This window comes from Frieseomelitta varia, unplaced genomic scaffold (genome assembly GCF_011392965.1).
Source record: "Frieseomelitta varia isolate USP_RPSP 00005682 unplaced genomic scaffold, Fvar_1.2 scaffold_720, whole genome shotgun sequence".
Lineage (NCBI taxonomy): Eukaryota > Metazoa > Arthropoda > Insecta > Hymenoptera > Apidae > Frieseomelitta > Frieseomelitta varia.
In genome coordinates, this window is record NW_025110502.1 from 148,120 (window position 1) to 165,181 (window position 17,062).

At 37.6% G+C, this 17,062-nt stretch overlaps 1 protein-coding gene across 3 annotated transcripts in view; it reads right to left on the minus strand.

The window, feature by feature from the left end:
- LOC122535434 (histone-lysine N-methyltransferase Suv4-20-like) overlaps window positions 1–17,062 on the minus strand; it is a 79,664-nt gene that overhangs the window by 43,891 nt on the left and 18,711 nt on the right. The window lies entirely within an intron of this gene.

The window sequence follows — 17,062 nt, forward strand, 5'->3', positions numbered from 1 at the left end:
AAATTTGGTTTCAGAATTTTGGAATTATTTAAACAAGCTATAAATATACGTTTCATTTGAATTAGTGATGACGATGTGAGAAACATTGTGTCTCGAGAATTTTTAAAACTTTTCCATTCAGAATTTCACGACTTCATTTTCAAACAGTATACCTACCAGTAGTGTATAGAGTACAAAATTTTCGATTCTTTGGAAACATTTAGAAAACGTAGAATTTAGAAAACAAGCATCGACTCCTTTGAAATTTCACTGTCGAACGATGATTTAAGCACCTAAACATAATTCATTCGCGAAACGGAAGTAACACAATACATGCGCAGCATAGATTTATTTGTCGATACGTACGTTTAATCATGATTTATTACCACGGGTATTTCTATTATTACGACTTTCACGTAAGCGGGATTTATCATCACGCGCGCACCGCGGAGGTATGAATAAATAAATGCATTAGACACGTAACGATCGTGAAACGCAACTTTCTATCAGCTTCGGGGGGTCTATGAAAATTCTTGAAAGAAAATCGAACAGCTGCTTCGAGCGAATGACTCACGCCCGTGGTATGGAGAAAGGTCTGATACCAAAACGAGACGATAAAAACTTGAATTTTGTCTGGATGATTCAGCGGAATAAAATCAAAATCTTCGCGCGTCATAGTCGTCATATTTTTTTTTTTTTTTCACCTCTCTTTTTTTTCTGGCCGAAACAAGTTTGGATATAGATTCACTGGTCATACTATAAAAAATTATACGCTGACTTTTATTTAAGCCTAGATTTATTTTTATCACGAAATTGTCATCATAGTTATTCGTGTTATCGTACGTAATATAGAAACTTTGATCTTCCATACTTAAATGTATGTTTTTCACCAGTTGATCAAAAAAATCAGAGAGAATGCGTGAAAAGTATTTAAAAAGGTCGAATGTATTAAAATTACATAGTCGTCAGAAATTCCAATCAAAAAATCCAATTACATTTTCATGTCCTTTTACAAAACACGAAGAGAATATAACCTCGAAGAAGCAATCTCGCAACGAATTTCCAAATAATTAAGAACATCGTGTCACAATGTTCGTAAAAGCTGATTGTTATCGATGAATCGAGGGAGACAACGCCTCGGAGAGACATTAAAGAATAATTTAAAAGAAATTTATTTTCCCCCTGTTATCATTGAAAGAAACTTCAAAGATTCAAAAATACTTGAAACATTCGACATAATAAAGTTGCATTTCACCTGACAAAAAAAAAAATTGTGTTGCTCGTAAAAATTCCTGAAATAATAAAATAATCCGAATCCACTCTTGTATATTTTTACCAAAAACAAAACGATGAAAATCCAAAGCCACCTCTGTGTATTCCTATTAAAAACAAAAGGAAAAAATAATCCTGTTTCCTGAAAAATTTCAAACTTCAATCCTTTCCCAGGCACAATGTTGACGATCCACTTTTACACAGATCAAAGAGTAAAAAGTTACAACGATCAGAAATATCTAAATATTCGATGGCTGAAATTATTACAAGAAATTGTAATAATTTCCACAGCGAAATATGATGAATCAAAGGAACAAAAATTCTTGCAATTTTCACCGCAATGCACGTTAATATAAATATAATACTTTTCGTGGAGATAATTTCATTTCGTTAGGAAACAATCAGAGTAAAAAAAGAACCTCAAATTTCTGTAAAAAATTACAAATTTCTCATTTCGACCATTCTGAATAATTAAAACTAATTTTCTCGAGTAATAATCTCTTCCAAAAAAAAAAATCCAGAATTCTCAGAGTAAAAAAGAACCTCAAATTTCTATTAAAAAAAAATTACAAATTTCTCATTTCGACCATTCTGGATTATTAGAATTAATTTTCTCGAGTAATAATCTCTTCAGAAAACCAATTCACAGAGTTCTCCAAGTAAAATAAAAAAGAAAAAAAAAAAAAAATTTTCACGTCTAAAGACACACGGTTCGCGTGAATCAGTAAAATTTCCACCAGAAGTATTACAAATTGTTGTGACCGGTCAGGTAGCTAAACACCGGCGTTCAAAATCAAAGAACTGCGACGCTCTTGGCAAATAACTCGGCAGCCTCTGCAAGTAGACTCCACCAAGATCGTTTACTTTGCGGCAGTCGCCTTGAGATCGGCCAGCCGAGGGGACCCGGTTGGCCAACAACAGACCAGGTACAATGTAAAAGCGCGAGGTGTGCAGCAGCTCGCGTTAATGGAATGCGGAATATACATTCCCTGGCTCTTGGTTACGTAAGCGCGGACAGGTACAACAGAGCTCGTACCAGCCGCTCATCGATCTTCCTACGGTGTTCTTTTCACGCCGTGTCAGCCGGTCATGTCATCGCGGGCCGCGAACCCGTGAGCGCTATCTCGTGTCCTTGGTAATTAGTAACAACTCTCGATTAGGAACATCCGACTTCCGCCCTGTGTTTGCGAATCTGAATAACAAGCTTTCGCTGGTTGAATTCCTCGTTGTTCGAAGTGCCACGCGCTCCTCTCAAGAACTGAATTTTCGATTAAATTGTAGGCCTTTTTTGGGAGAAATTTTGGAGAATTGGGAATATCCGCTCGGATTATGTTCGTAAACGTAAATCATAATTTTTGAATAGTTTGGAGCTCTTCTCAAGAATTGAATTTTCGATTAAATTGTGGACTATTTTTGGGAGAAATTTTGGAGAATTGGGAATATCCGCTCGGATTATGTTTGTAAACGTAAATCATAATTTTTGAATAGTTTGGAGCTCTTCTCAAGAACTGAATTTTAGATTAAATTGTAGGCCTTTTTTGGGAGAAATTTTGGAGAATTGGGAATATCCGCTCGGATTATGTTTATAAACGTAAATCATAATTTTTGAATAGTTTGGAGCTCCTCTCAAGAACTGAATTTTAGATTAAATTGTAGGCCTTTTTTGGGAGAAATTTTGTAGAATTGGGAATATCCGCTTTGATTATCTTCGTAAACGTAAATCGTAATTTTTGAATAGTTTGGAGCTCTTCTCAAGAATTGAATTTTCGATTAAATTGTGGACTATTTTTGGGAGAAATTTTGGAGAATTGGGAATATCCGCTCGGATTATGTTTGTAAACGTAAATCATAATTTTTGAATAGTTTGGAGCTCTTCTCAAAAATTGAATTTTCGATTAAATTGTGGACTTTTTTTGAGAGAAACTTTGGAGAATTGGGAATATCCGCTCGGATTATGTTTGTAAACGTAAATCATAATTTTTGAATAGTTTGGTGCTCTTCTCAAGAACTGAATTTTATATTAAATTGTACATTTGGGGAGGGGGATTTTTCAAGGCTCATGAATCCATCTAATGGCTTGTAGCGTTGCACGCTCCTTCCGAGGACTTTTGAGAATTTTTTTCAGACCTTTTAGAACTGAATTTAAGATTGAAACGTTCATTTCTTGTTTATGGCGTTATACGCGCCTTTTGAGGATTCTTGAGAATTTTTTTCAGACCTTCTTAGAGTTGAATTTAAGATTGAAATTAATTTTGAGATTAAATTTAAAGTGAAATTAAGAACGTGCATTTTTTTAAGAGTTTAATTTATCATTGGGATTTTTTTCTTTTCGCTCTTTTTCCTTTTTTGAAAAAAAAGCGTCGTCGGTGGACCGATCTGAGCAGCGAAATTGGTTCATTAGAGCAAAAACACGAAAGCATAACGTGTCGACCGTTACGCGAGGAGTGTCACCAAGCGTCTGGCTGAAATTATTATACCACATGTTCGACGTGCTCGTGAAGCCAGTTATTCTGCTCCAGAGGAGAAATATCGACTCGGTGAAATACAAGATGTTTCAGAAATGTACACTCGTGTTGCGAGTTGTTCGTAGAATTATGATTAGACTGCGAATTATGACTTTTTTTTTAGAATTGCTGAACGAAATGAAACTGAAATATAAATCTGGTTTGTCTAGTACAATAAGTATTTTACTTTGGAATACATTATACGTTACGTGTTACATTATTTCTAAATGCCGTGTATAATCTTTTTTAAATATTCTTCGACAGTTTGTTTTAATAATGACAAGATATAAAAATTGACTGCACGTGCAAATGAAATTATAATAATGAACAATTTTAAATGAAATTTAAGAGAGAGAGCGAAATGTAAATTAATATTTCACATGAATATTAAAGTATTAAAATAAATACTACGAAATGATTTTAAGAATTTTAGATTCTAAAGTCTAAAAATTGAAAACAAGTTGAATTGATTCGACTATTACTTTGAGTCACTGTATGCAACGCGTGATAGAGAATAATTTTGCATTGTATCACTGTTGCAGGAAGCGAGCGATACAGTTGAAATGTATGAGTAATCTCAGGAAAAAAAAACTGAATTTTTACGTAATACAAACATTCGTGTTTAAACATCGTAGCATATAAAACGTCTGAAAGCACGAGTTCTTAAGCAGGCTCGATAAATCTTATTTTCATAGGCTAATACCATATTCAGCTTCTAATTATCGTCTTATTCTAACTCTTACGTAAAAAGGAGCTACGCATGTATGTATGTACCTCGCCTGAGGCTTATTTGCATGAATCTCTGAGTCATTTGGAATCGCAACAAGCAAACAATACAGAAATATTTATCTGTCGATGATGAAACCGATAACACACGCTTACAATACTGACTATCTCTCATTGTCATCTTTCACGAACTTTTCGTTAAAAAAAAAGAAAAAAAAAGAAAGAAAAAACTCTGGTTGATGTTCTTAAACCAATTTCCAACGTTCATCGATTCATTCCCAACTACTTTAACCTAGTTTCCGACAATTTTTCTCTCAGCAACTTGTCGGGATTTCGAAGATTTCGTTCGACGTCTCATCATCGTTTGGAAACCATTCCTGGCCACTCTCGCAATTCCTTTTCCAACAATTTCTCCGAATTTATGTGTCTCATATATTTCTACAATTCATCCAAACTTTCAGCTACAAGAGGATATTTCAAATTCCGACGATCGCCAAACTTCACGGACAAACTCCCAAAAGAATTGTCAAATAATAAACGTTTCCAAGCCACCCTATCACGATCACCCGGCAGCCCAGTTCCCAGCTCTTGCTAACTAACCCACTTTCCTCCGAATTCCTCCGAATTTCTCGGAACTTTCGAAAAATCATCGTCGATCAGCGGGAGAGGGAGAAATAGCGAAAAAAATTCCGTGACTGGAAGTCTCGAGACGTTAACGGGGAGAAATTGACTGTTATTAAGTCGCCGACAATGGCGAGGAAAAAGAAGGAAAGACGGCGAGAGGAGGGAGGGGAACAGCGGCAGCAACAGCAACGATCCCTCTAAATTACCCGGTGACTCGTGGAGAACAATACGCTGGAATTCACGGCGGATTGTCTTCCGGCTATGAGAGAAACGATCGTGGCCAAAGCACGTTCGTATACGGGGATCGTATGAGAAATTGCGACGGTGCAACAATGCCCGTATCCGCGGGATCGACGACGCTGAAAACGCGCCCGTATCGCGAGCGAATCGGGGAAAAAGGGTGGAGGGAACGTTTCGTCAGATTTTTGCCAGAAACGTTGCATCCCGTTTGCCCACACTTTGGCTACACGTGTAAAAAAATCCTTGGAATTGACGATATTTCTACTTTTAACATACTTTTGGCATCGTGGCTGGTCAAATGATTCAATTGCATCTACGTTTTGCAATACGATAGTTAATATGTTAATTCTTCTAGTAAATTTTCCTTTTTTTTTTTTTTTTTTTTTTCATTAATACAAATATATACTTTTCTGATCAATGTATTCTTCCACTATAAATATGTACAGGTTGATACATTGAACTGATAAAAAGAATACATAAACTATAAAGATCCGAAGGTTGGATATCCACGTTCTAGTTAGTGCTTGATTGAAGTATAAAGTTCGTGTGAAAAGAAACGATTTATTGTACAATATTCTAATATAAACTCACATTTTGTATAATCGTACGTGAAGCTACGATAATTTACGCACGAAGGAATATCATCAGAAACCATTTAAACCCGTTCGATCAGAACTGTCCCAGCTCTGATCATCCCTCACGCTAAACCTGATCCTCTTAAATGAATCCTCACAATCTTATCGACTGATAAACCTACTGACATCGACACCCAATTCCCATTCTCCCTCCTAGACTCTTTAAATCGTGAACAAATAACTACAAGTCACACGTTTGTACAGCTGTCATTCATACACTTTACAGAGAAAAAAAAAAAATCATTAGAGATTGAATCACACGGACATTTTACAAAATTAATAAATTAGCAGGAAACAAAGTTACTTGTCCACAGTCGACTGAAACGCGTTCCTTCGTTCTCTAATTCTCTGTAAATGAAGATCTTGATACGTAGAGGAAGTGCCATTCCATTCCACGGGGGGGCCATTTACCTCCGTCGACGCGAGACGTAATCAACCGAGACACTATTCAGAGAGAACGTTGTTCTCTAACGACAAATTAGTGAACGATCCGTCTCGCGAGCGCCGGTGGAAGAACCTTGCGGAGGTGAGCCTTGGAAATTACTTGGAGAGAAGCGAGCGAAGGGCTTCGGGGAGCAGGCAAATATTTATGCGGCCCCGTTCGCACTTTCTCGCATTCGGCCCCAGTGATTCGGCCTCCTTCGTCCGGAGGGGATTATTTACGGCCGCCTTGAAATTCCGGAAGAGGAAGCGGCCGGAATTCCCGGCGGGAGGCTACTAATCTTCCGGAGGAGCGGAGAAGCGTTTCTCTCTTTCTCTCGCGCGCGGATTGCATGCAAATAGTTTTTCAGCGAGCATCCGCGACACGCCGAACGTTCGCTCGAGCGGAAACTTCTCTCGCTTCTTCGCGACAAAAGTCCGAACAAAGGACAGCTTTTTCGTAGAAGTATCTTTGGAAATATTCGTTTGAAAATAAGAATCGGTGATATATCGGCCGGAATCTAGAACGCTAGAATGTTAGAAGAAGGAGTAGAATTATTAATTAATTTTGATGGAATGTTAAATATGGATCGTGGATGATGCATGTTTGGATCTCTTTTCTTTCATTATTGATGACGTTTTGTCAAAAAATTCAAATACTATTAAAAGAAGAAATAGAATTATTAATTACTTTAATGAAATTGGCGTTCAATATGGACGAAGACAGTTGGATGAAACATTCTTGGAGATTTTTTTTTTTTCATTACTGATGATATTTTATCAAAAAATCAAAGGTTCTGGAACACCATTGGAAGAAGAAGTGGAATTATTAATTATTTTAATGAAATTTGTGTTAAATGTGGACGAGGACGGTTGTCATGGACGAGACTTCTTTTTATTCCAACTGATGATATTTTATCAGTTGCAAAAAATTAAAGGTTCTGGAATACTCGACGAGAAAGTAGAATTATTAATTACTTTAACGAAATTCGTGTTGAATATGAACGAAGGCAGTTTTCATAGATGACACACATTTTTAGAGATTCTTTCATATTGCAATTGATAATATTTGATCAGAAAAAGGTTCTGGAACATTAGAAAAAGTTTGCATCGTGCATTATCGATGACAGATCCTCACAAGTGTTTTTCTTTTTTTCTTCAAGGATCTAGAAGATTGAAACACGATGCAAAATTATTAAAAATTTAAGTCGATGAAAAGCATTCTACGTTTGAAATTAATCGGCCATGTGCAACATTATCACACCATCGTTTCTTTATTAATTTCAATTAACATTCCAGCGGAATTTGCCGAGTTTCCATTGTTCGAGAAATGAATACATAAAGATTAAACTGTCTCTCTTGATCCAAGGGTGAATTTATTAACGCCAAACTGTCCCTCGTCAAGGATGAATTTATCATGATGAGAGAAGAGAATAATTACTTTCCATTTCCTAAGAAAAATAACGTATAAATATAATATATCACTAACCCTTGCCATTCGTGAGAAAATTTTATACACACAGAGATACATTTATTTGCATTAATATTCTCCATATACTTGAACGTCAAGATTAAATCTAACACACTTGCGTCACCTTTAGCGATCTTTCAAAAGAACAAATAATAGATTGTAACGCAAAGAAAAACGAGAGACAAGTAAGCAGAATAAACTTGGATTCAAAGAAGCAAATAAAAATGATTTGCTCTCGGAACATTCATCGGTTAATCAAAAATATGTACAAAGACTAAAAACCTGCTCCTTCACGAGACAATAATTATCTCAAAAATTGGGGAACAATTATCGAGTAATATCAACTAATCCGGATGAGATACGAGTGATCTCTCGATCCGATAAATCTCTCGCAAGGACAATACATGCCAAATTTGCAGAAAATACGTAAACTTTGCACGCTCGAGGCGAAACACGCACGTTCAAACCGCGTAAAACGCAAAAGTGAAAAGGCGGGAATGTCTGATGATAGTTGCGGGAGAAATTTCACCGGCGCGTTGAACTCTCGAAATATGTTAACCCGTAATTAGAGAAGCTTTATTAACGTAATAGCTGCGTGGGCCGGCTGCTACGTTCCTAAGCGTGCTGTAACACTGCAACCAGTGTCTTCCTTTCTGAACCACTCGTTCTTATTCAATCATCGCGCTCTTTATATTCATTACGCCGCCTATATTCATTATTTTATCCTCGTTTCGTTCCAAGCTTCTTGTTCGTTTTTCTATTAAAAAAGAAAAAAAAAGATCTTTTGCTAAAACACACTGAAAGACTTCGCTTTCAAATTTCTTGCGAAAAGTTCTTGGGAAATACTTGCGACGTCTGTATTCGTGTCATCGAGAGGCACGATTATTTATCGCAACTGGCAAAAAGTAAAGTTTCTCAATTTCTCTATCTTTCTGTTTCTCGAGTGGTTGAATGTACTCATTGCGTGATCTAACTTTATTTATCTATGGCTGCGTCATTGAATCAGACTTGATCTTTGAGCAAAAGTTTACTTCTTTGGCTAAAAAATATTTGCCTGCACGTAAATTCGTTTCGCGAATTTCGTTTTCCGCGTGAAATGAGACTGTCCTGGTGCGTTCAGTCGGCTTACACTCTTAAACTCTGAATTTTCTTCCCGGCCTAGACGTCACTCTTTCTCATCAGATTGGCCAAGCTGTAAGCGACAGCCACTTCAGATATCAAGCCCGAGCAGAGAGAATTCATGGCCCTGGGTCTTGGACAACTCAACTATTTAAAAGCAGTCTGTTCAACGAAACGTCTAGCTGCGTGCAACCTTAATTTACTGCATTTCATCGCGAGCACAAGGAGCGATTTCAAATAAAATAGAAAAAAGAAATGCACTTTCCTTCGAAAAACGAAAAAGACAGCCAAAAAAAAAAAAAAAAAAAAGAAAAAAAAAATGACAAAACCAGATAAAAGTTAGTATAACTTTATCGTTCGCCAACACAAACAACTATTAGGTAATAGATTCGACGAGTGAAATTGAAAATGTTTTACATAGGAAGAGAAAGAAATAAAAGAAAGGAAAGATAAAAAGAAAAGCGACATACGGAATAATAATTTCCCTCCTAAAGTGAAATTAAGATTGAATTATCGACGATCTTCTAAAATCTTTTTTAGTATTCTTTCGTGACTCGACGTGGGAAATGGAAGATATTCTACGAAAAAGGAAAACACATCGGAAAGAATGCAATAAGATAAAGACGCGAAACGAAAAGGAAAATACCTTTGGATCAGAATAAAAGAAATCAAGAGTGACTGTTGAACATTCGTTTCGCAAGAGCTTCCGTCTTTGAAAATAATTTCTCACTTTCATTTCTACGTTACGTTTGCTGATAATTTGAAAGATATTCTATACACTGCAAAGTGAAAAATATTCTACACGCAATTATATATATAATTTGTATTATTAATAAACTTATATATATTACTACTAACGACTTATATATTACATAATTATATATATAATTATGTGTATATAATGACTTGTATGCTGAATTGAACAGATGTGTTTTGAATTGTGATTGCACTATGTAACTTTGAGTGTCCAATTATTGTTTTCGTTTCATTTTATACGTTGCCTTAGTTTCGCAAAACTCTTCCTGGCGCGTGAATTTTCCTTGCTTTGTCTGAAACATTTTAAACAAATTTTCCGCGAGAGACAGACGAGAGATATATCCCATTTGCTTCGGGAGCTGATTATACGCTTAAAAATAATGAAAAAAAGTCCTATCTGTCTTCGTTTGTGAGATATAATGAATTTTATAAACAGAGCAAACTCTAGTAAGCTAGTTTTACCAACGATGGTATATTCAATTTTCATAATAATCATAATTGGGATGAAGAAAACCCACATGTTATTGTGCATTCAAGACATCAACACCAGTTTAGTTTAAACGTATGGGCAGGAATAATTGATAAATTTTTAATTGGACCTTTTTCTCTTGNATGGGAAAATAACAGGCACAAAGTACGTTGATGTTTTGAACACGCGTTTACACGAAATATTAGAGGAAGTTCCAGTCGATATTAAATTATTCGTATGCGGTTTATGCATGATGGAGCTCCGCCGCATTTTAGCCGAGTGGCTAGGCAATTTTTAAATCAACACTTTGCAAATAAATGGATTGGTCGTGGAGGTCCTATTGCATAGTCTGCTCGTTCCCCGGATTTGAATCCATTAGATTTTCATTTGCGGGGACATTTAAAATCTATTGTAAACGCAACATACGATTGAAAATGCTGAAATACTACGAAATAGAATAGAGAGCAAGGCTTCCGACAAATTCGAGAAACACCAGAAATGACAGAGAGAGTAACCAGGTTACTGACAAGACGCGTGCAGGCTTGTCTTCAAATGCAAGGTGGTCATTTTGAGCAAAATTACTTTTGTAAAAGTAATTAAACAGAAAATTCATTATATCTCATAAACGAAGACAGATAGGACTTATATTTATATGACTTTTTTTCGTTATTTTTAAGCGTACAATCAGCTCCCGAAGTGGAGTCCCACAAGTTACGAAACACCCTGTATAAAATATATATATATATATATATATATATATCGAGAAAGGAATCCTAAACTTCATTTCGCAAGTACGACAGGAATTCCCGTGGACTCGACCCGCCGCCCGAGCGGATCGAGAGATATCGAATGGCAAGGGACGGAATATTGAATTTCCCGGGGAAGCGGCAGACAATCCGAGACGGCCGCTTGATTTGCTGCTGGCTCCCCTCGATTCCCGTCGATCGGTCCCTCTCGATCGCGCCGCTCTTCCGGAACGTTTCCCGCGCAAACGGAAAACCTTCGAATCTTACGAATTGTCCCGCGTCCGTTTCTCGGTGTGAAATTCATTTAACCCTGTGTACGTTTACATTCTCAGGGCATTTCTTTCCTCGATAAGTTTCGAACGTTCAAGGTACTCGTACTTTTCTACTCTACATGGACCTCTGCGTGCGAACGATCTGCAGAGACAGAGAGAGAATTTACACACCCGATCTCAATTTTGAAACGATTATTCCTTTGAGTTTCTGTCAAATTGACTCACGAAAGTGACTTCGAACACTTGTAGACACTTGATGTAATTAATTACATGTGTCACTGTACCTTGAGATAATAATGTAATATATATTTATCTATAGTTATCTCTTTAAGCTTCGCGATGCTCCAGTTCCAAACACGGCTGATCGAGTAGTGTAAAATTAATTGACTCGGAGCCAAGTGTAGATGAGATATAATTTCACCAAACAGCTCTTTGTTCCTGACAGACAGCAAGAGAAGGGAGAACGAAATTTAAGTCTCATCTCTATTTTTAGAAAACGAAGTGAGTGTAATTTGAAAAAAAAAAAAAGAAGAAATCGCAGGCACAAGCTTCTTCAAGACAGATGACAACTCAGATGAAAGAGAATGTACTTGTTTAAGCGGTCCGACGACGTAACGGAGCGCGGAATGAACTGGAACACGGAAAGCGTGGCGTTTCGCGTCAAATTAGCAAACGCTGGAAGATATTCACTTTCGCAACCGGTTAACACTCTTCTCGAGCACCTATGCACCTACCTGTGTGTTAATCGAACGAGTCCCGTTGCGTCTCGACTTTCTCGATACGCGTTACGTGGTCGAGTAACATAATCGCATAATTGTCGCCTGGCGTTCGAGCATCAACCGCCAGCGTGTCCGCGAAGTAGAACGACCGGCGAAAGTCGAGCACCGAGAGAAAATCTCGCGGAATCTCGTCTCGCGGAACAATGCCTCCGGCGAACGTTAGGCACACCAGCGTGGAGGCAATACATTAGTCAACTAAATGGAACTATCAGAGAGAGAGAGAGAGAGAGAGAGAGAGAGAGAGAGAGATTTCCAGTTTCTTCTTTTTTCTCTTTTTCTTTTCTTTTTTTTTAACATGAAACTTTTTCCACTCTTTTCCTTCTCTTTTTTTCTTAATTACTTTAATTTTTTCTCTCTATCTCTTCTCCCTTTTTTCTTCTCTCTCCCTCTTTTTTTTAAAATTACGAAACATGTAAATTACATTACTTGCTTACCCGCGTTTGTTTGTGGTTTTCAACAATCTTTAATGACGAGATGCAGCGAGATTTTCAGGCTTTCAACGTTTGGAATTTCGTACATTTGCATTTTAACGACTCTCGTTTCCGTTAATTTCGAAACGAGAAGAGAGAGAGAGAGAGAGAGAGGGGGGGGGGGGGATCAAAATTATCCGCGCTTGTTCTATTTAAATTGAGTATCTCTGGCCGCTTGGATTTCGCGAGGGCTCGAGACGTGATCCTAAATTTTCAGACGTAAGAAAGAAAGATGAAACGATTCCTCCGTGCCTCTCCTTTTCTGTACGTACTTACTGATACCTCGTTCCCATTTCCATTCGATATTGCCAGTTGCGAGATTTAAATTTAAATGTTGATATTAGAGTGGGAAAGAAAAGATGAGATCGACACTTTTACATTTCAGACGTAATGTTTAATTGCTCGCAGACGATTTTACGCGATGAAGATACTCACATTTTCAATGTTCAGTGTCATTAATTTGAATGACGTGATTTTATCTTAGGAAAATCACTTCGTTTTTCCTAGAAATGTGACGAAACTATAATAACACATATTTCTCTCAATCTAGGAATCCAAATTGTGAGACTTGCATTTATGTACAACAATAATGAACAGATTGCGGATTTTTTCACGCACATTTGTGAAAAATTTCAAGGTACAAAATTTTCAACGAAGAGTAATACGTAGAAGAAATAATTTCCTATTTAAATTTAATTTATTAATCTATTTACTGGTAGTAATTTAAAAATGCATAAAATCCGCAGGGTAACAATGAAATTTCACAGACACAAACACGGGACCTGTTAACTTACGAATATTCGCAACAAGTAATATCAAGCCCTAATCACGTGGGTCTTTTCTGAAAAGCTCCAATCATTTCTGCACGTTGTTGGAAATTTCGCGGTGAGTTCGTGCAGCAGGCTTAATCAGCCAATTTTGAAAAAGTTGATCACGGCAGCGTGGGGTAATCCAGCAATTAGAGGCAACCTCGGCGAACAAAGACGATAAATGCAGAGGCAAGTCGGCTACGTAAGCCTGCTGAAGAGAAGAAAAGACCACGGAAGAGGGTGAAAAAGAAACTCGACACAATTAGGACGCTCCTATCCAACATATCTTCTCTTGAGAGAGAGAGAGAGAGAATGGATTCTCCTTGCAAACGATCGCATGGAAAAATTTATGCCGATGGCCACCACGAGATTTTTAGTTTGCTTCAATACGCCATACTACACTTTATTTCGAGATATTATTGTATTTTGCATCGTATTTCATACTGTATATTTTATAACATTTACGACAATGTTCGATATTTTATATCACGCTGGAAATAATTATTCCTGCATGGTATAAATTATTATTTCCATTTCGTGTTTAGTTTGTACGAAGGTACATTTCAATTCTCACGAAGAAGATAAAGAAATATTTTTGTATTGTACCGAGATCACACCGTGATCAATCTGTTGCACGTGTTGATAATAATCATATTATTATACATTGAAAGTACACAAGATGTTTTTCAGAAACGAAGTGAATTGATATTTGACAAGAAAGAAATTCAAATACCTAGCACATTATTTACTTCACTTTTCGCACAATAGAAGAATTAAATATACAAAAGAAAATTGGTTTCTAATCCCAAAATTGTTGTTTCTACTGTTAAATCTTGAGAGACATTCCCATCTCTTCAGTGTGATTTCGAAGAACCACCTTTCAGACAAATTTCATTAAAATCGCGTATACGTTTGACGACTAATTTTATTGACCAAATTTGTTCACATTTGGAATATTGGAAAATTGGATCGTTATCATCAATTTCATTATTATTCTTTTCTCAACTATTTTCCCTAATAGTACGTAAAAAAAAAAAAAAAGCGAACGATCCTCATCAGCAAATTGATGGTGCAACGCTATGCCTGACGTAGCATCTTATTTTTGCCATTTTATTCGACGTAGGAGGAAAGACAAAAGGATGTTTGAGGAACGGGTGGCGTGGTAATTCATTCTATTTCAGTAATCACTTTGTCCTCCTCGGTCTCTGCTGCAAACCAAGAATCATCGTCGCAAGAGGCACTCCTAGAGGATAAAATGAAAGCAGTTATAAATTGCCAAAGGAGCTCCCTCCGCTTCGAGCCGACACGCGAAACTTTCCGCCGAGCGTAATGGCACTTTTTCCTCTCCCCGCGAGTAACGCAAGTAACGAATTCAACAAATTCAGACCACTCTCAGCGTCGAGCTGCGGATTCCCAATCCGTTTGGAGCGGTTTTAATCAGAAAGCACAAAGAAGAAAGATTCCAAGACCGAGGAAAGCTGCGTTCGTGCTTTTCCCTCGAGAGTTGCGTCTCGAGCGCGAACGAAAGTTCAGAATGGGTCGAGCTTTTTCCTGTTCCGCTCGAGACGAACAGAAACTCGTCGATGCACGCTTGATGAGTGCAATTACCCAGTTAGGGTGAAATACTGGGCGACAGACGAGTGATTGTCACGGCGATCTTTATTTTCAGGTTCGATTCATCGGATTCATCGCTTGCCGGTTTCCTAGCTTCTTCTGATCGATTTTCAGAGTAAGTCACAGAGTTTTCACAACTTTAGAAATCTCCAAAATATTTATTAAATATTTTTTTAAGTTTTCGCTCGTTAAAATAGGAAAAGCAAGAATTCTCCAAATCTCCAATTAAGAAATCTCTAAAATAATTATCAAATATTTTTTTAAGTTTTCGCTCGTTAAAATAGGAAAGCCAAGAATTCAAAACAGTAGAAGCATTCGAAATTATACTTGTGGTTGATTTTCAAAGTAAGTTGCTTTTTGGCGAAGAAATTTCAGGACAGGGAGGATAGTATTCACAATTTTAAAAATTTTCACTCAAAATTTATCAAATATTCTTCGAAGCCTCCGCTCATTAAAATAGAAAAAGCAAAAACTCCAAACGATAGAAACATACGAAATTATACTTCTGGTCGATTTTCAGAGCAAGTCACTTTTCGGTGAAGAAATTTAACCTCCTGCGCTGGAATGACACGCAACGCACGTCAAGAATTTTTTAAACAAAATAGGCAAGACAAATAATGAATTTATCGCTTCTCAATAATTATACCGACGAGTTCAAAAAGAAAAACGACAAATTATTGTATAGTATGCGGTCACTCGTTACGGTCCGCAATCAATTACCAGCGCAACGTGGTTAAGGCAGAGTTTTCACAATTCTGGACTATAAAATATATATAAATATTAGAACATGAAACATTTTTCAAAGCTTCCACTCGTCAAGATAGGAAAAAAAAAGACAGTAGAAGCACTCGATCTTCGCAATCGAACGCGCTGGACGATTTCATTTCCAACGGAACGTTGTACGAGCAGAGTAGATATCGCGACTGGCCAGCCGCGCGAATATAACCGTGCAAATTTATGGAACTGTTCTCTCCTCGTGAGCAAGCGGAAGGCAGCAGCATCTGGAACCTGTTTCCACCTGCGTGGAATTTATTTCCCTCGAAAACGGTAGCGAAGGCACCTCTCCTCGCCCCGCGAGTAATTGCAACACGCGTCGGTCGATCGTGTCGATCCACGACGCGAGAGACGGATGACGCAAACGCGATGACTCCTTGGCGCGTGAAAAGCGTCGACGTCGTCAAAGGATGACTAACATCATCAACGAGGCATTAATAGACGGAGGAGTTAACCGCCGCGGCCTTTTCACGGGGAATTATCGCGCACGAGCGTGCACGGCCGATATACTCTTCGAGGAGTATCCCCTTTCTTCTCTCTCTCTCTCTCTCTCTCTCTCTCTCTTCCATCTTGTCGAGCAACGAAACGAAAATTGAACGATGAAACTTCTGAAAGATCTCTTAAACGAAAGACGAGACTCTCGGAGGATAATTTCGTGGATAATTTAGCAGCCAGGTGCTTGCACGATAAAGAGTTCTCCGAGAAGAAGGACGATTCGTCAGATTCTTATCCGTGTGTGTGTGTGTGTGTGTGTGTGATTTTTAATTAGATAATACACAGAATGAAAGTCCCATTGTGTTCACCCAGTTTGAAATTTTTGATCGAACTGAAGATGAAAAGATACCGAGATACAACTCTTGCATGTTTCATTCATTGTTTTATAAATGTCTTACATCGACTAAACTGCACATATTTTTACGCCTTGTAACTTCTCGGAATTGTATGAAATTCTGCAGGAATTTATGCAAGTTCGTACGAAAATAATTGGAAAAATAGAGTCTATTTAATCTAATGTCTATTAAATAATTAATCAAACATTAAATTTTGTATATTTCTGTACGTTACACGCGTTCTATACGTATTTTCACCTGCTGCCAAGCAAACATTTCGAGCAGGAAGGCTCGTCCATGTCATCTGACATTCGCGCATCAACCGCCGCGAAATCTCGACTCACCGCTGTGACATCCCAAAGAGAAACGGTCATGGTGTTCCTGGAGTTCCAAATCATCGTAAACGTACATACACGATGGATTCCCTCTTCAGTTGCAGAAGCGTGCATCTCACACGCTGCAGCTCCTCTATTCAGGAGCATCGATCAGAGAGTTACGTCCGTGCGCTTCAAGTCACCCCTTTTCCTGCTCCGGTTCAATAACCGGCGAGTAT